The 3,202-nt window shown below is 36.9% G+C and overlaps 1 pseudogene; it reads right to left on the reverse strand.

Moving 5' to 3' along the window:
* Positions 1-1,866: 1,866 nt before the first annotated feature.
* Positions 1,867-2,735, reverse strand: LOC127673796 (vomeronasal type-1 receptor 4-like; annotated as a pseudogene).
* Between the last annotated feature and the right edge of the window lie 467 nt (positions 2,736-3,202).

The following is a 3,202-nucleotide window of genomic DNA, read 5'->3' on the forward strand; positions in this document are numbered from 1 at the left end:
TGATAACCAGCAAAAAGAATGGAAACAGGGAACCTTTGGAAGTAGGAGGTGGATAGACCCTCCAAAATGTATCAGAGACCTGGGAGGGGAAAGAGTCTCAGGATTCAACAGGAGAGACCTTAGATGAAATGTCCTACAGCATGAGAGGGAACTCATGATGCTATGGTGTGCTCACAAAAATTTGTGTATCATGACTACCATCTGAAAGACACAAGAAACAGCTGAAAAAGTCAGATTCAGATATTTACACCCACCTAAAGGACAGGAGATGGTGACCCCTGTGGTTGAATTAGGGAAAAGCTGGAAGAAGCTCAGGAGGAGGACTTCCCTCTCGGAGGACTAACAGTCTCAAATAATGTGGAACCCTGAGACCTCTCAGACAGTGGTCCACCAACTAGGCAGCATACACCAGCTGAAATGAGGCCCCCAAGATATACACAGGAGAGGACTGCCAAATCTGGACCCAGTTAGAGAATATGAACCTAACCTTGTAGAGATTTAAGGCCCTAGGGTGTGGAGTTGTCTACTTGGTTGGGGGATTGTGGGGTCAGGACATCCTCATGGAGATAGGGGTAGTATGCATGGGATGTGGAACATTCAGAAATTGGATAGAATCTGGACAATAAAAAACATTTAAATCATATTGAAAAAATACACATCTTAGAATCTTGTATCTCAAAATATTGATTTTAGAGTCATGGGTTTCAGACTTTCTATAGCTATGACAAAACACCATGACAAAAAAAAATTTGGGGAGGAAAACATTCATGTTTATCTTACACTTCCAAGCAATAGTTTATTGCTGATGGAAGGAAGGGCAGGCACCTGAGGCAGGTAACTAAAATCAAGGACTGAAGCAGAAATCATGGAAGAGTGATGATTACAGGCTTCCTTCCCATGGCTTGCACAATTTTCTTATATCCATGAATACCAACTCTCAAGGGATTACACCATTCACCGAGAGCAGTACCCGCTCACATCACACATTAATCTAGGAAATGCACGACAGTCTGAAAATAGGGCAAACTCTTGGTGGTATTTTCTTCATTGAGGTTCTCATTTTCCAAATTACTCTGTCTGTATTGTTTACATAAAACTTCCCCGCACAATATGTCACATAATTTGATTATAGGAATCAAAATTTCATTGAATATATATGCATTATATATAATATATATAATATATGTATAACATATAAGTATAAGATATATGTAGGAAATTATCACAAGTTAGAATATAAAAATGACATTTCAGTGTCAATTATACCTTAATAAATAGGGAATAGTATTGGCTGTAAAAAACAAAACCCAAGAATTCACAGACCTCAACTTTAGTGTCCATTGCTTGGTAAAACCTTCCCCTGTGTCTTTATTACTATACTTACATGCAGGTGTTTTTGTTAGTCAAAACCTATTATGTCTTAATGTTTTCAGTTCAGAGAATATGGGTAATTAAACTATTTGACTACGATCATTTGTAAATTTTTCTGGCAACAGAAGTAACTTAGAAAAAACTTGTGCAATAAATTTTAGCCTGTTGCTGTAGAAAAAGATAAATATCAACAAAATATATTGTAAACCAAAACATTGTTTTACAAAGCATGACATTATCTATAAAAGTTGATTAATATTGTTTATGTGACAAACTATAGGATATGCAAAATAAAATTTATATTATATTCACTATTTGTAATTTTACAGATTATTGCATGAATGCCCACCACCTGCTTTTGTGACATGATTGAATATGTAGATGTACTTTGAATGAAATACATAGATTATTTACAACCATACAATCCTGTTTTTACTGATATGGTTAGGATATATTTTTTCCTGTATAGGCAGAACAGAGTGAAGACTGACAAAATTAATGGCAGATCACCAAAAAGGGACACACCGTTGGGAAACTTGCAGCTACAATAAAACCCAAGTTCACCAATAATGAGGTTGGATTATGTGCAAGAGACATGTTAATTTGTAAGAGGCAAGAAATTGTGTAAAAGAAGACAAAGGTGCTCACCAAGAGCAGAATGGTCTTTGTGGCTCTGATCTCAGGGGAGGACCTGAAGGAAAAGTTGCTTCTGTGAATGTGCTTCATTCTCTGCTTATGTTTGTAGAGAATACAAACCATGTAGCCGCTGGAACAAAGCATCAGCAACATGAACAATGCATCAGGAACAGAGAGAAATATTGCATTGAGAATGTCAGTGACCTTGTCATAATGAACAGTATAACAGAATTCATACACCCTTAGGCGTGTAATGTTGCTATTGTTTGGTCTTGCTGTCATGTATATGGGAACAGCTATGTTTACCATGAATGAAAGGATCCAGCTCATATACACACAAGAAGCAATGTAAATGGGAAACTTGACTTTAAGCTGTGACCACCTGGATGCCTTTGGACTGATGGTGACGGCCTGGAAGACACTCAGAAAGCAGGTGCTGCTGATGGACACACCCCTCCCTATTCTATGAAGATAGAAGATCAGTTTGCACCCAATGTCATTGAGGAAGTCTTTCATTCCAAAAGTTGACACTGTGTGGGGAACTCCTTTACACAGGAGAGTTAAGAAGTTGGCTACAATCAAGTGCTGCAGAATCCAGTCTGTGAACTTTAACTTGCGCCCCTCCAAGTAAAGCATCAGATAATGGTAGAGTAAAAAGGAGTTGCCAGGGTCCCAACTTCAGTCTGTGATAAGATGATCGCACTTATCACAATGCCACTGGATTCCATGCTCTCAAATCTTGTGTTTTTAGAATTCTCATATGGAATGATAAGATAAAAGGCTGTATGCATTATATTACATCCTACATTCTATATTCATAATAAGGCTTATGCAGAATGATTCCTTGATTTATAAATAGGGATTCAAAAATATTAATTATAATCTGAGAGTATATAATGTACCATCCCTAATTTTATAGGAAGTGTATACAACTTAGTCAATATTCACATATGAGAAGATATTTCTTCTCTGGCTTTAAATAGCAGATAAGGAAAAATGAGATAAGATCATGTTAGTTAAGCACTTACACATCCATACTCAGTTACTGATGAGGGAGGCCATTTAAGTGTACAAAGTTGAGAAGCTACTGGATTCAAACACTACCTGAAAAATCATTAAAGGTCATCTGTAAATCGAACACCCTCATATATTTTATAGGCATTGCATATTTTACATCCACAAAATTACTGATGTT

The sequence above is a fragment of the Apodemus sylvaticus genome, chromosome 23 (assembly GCF_947179515.1).
Source record: "Apodemus sylvaticus chromosome 23, mApoSyl1.1, whole genome shotgun sequence".
In the NCBI taxonomy this organism is placed as follows: Eukaryota; Metazoa; Chordata; class Mammalia; order Rodentia; family Muridae; genus Apodemus; species Apodemus sylvaticus.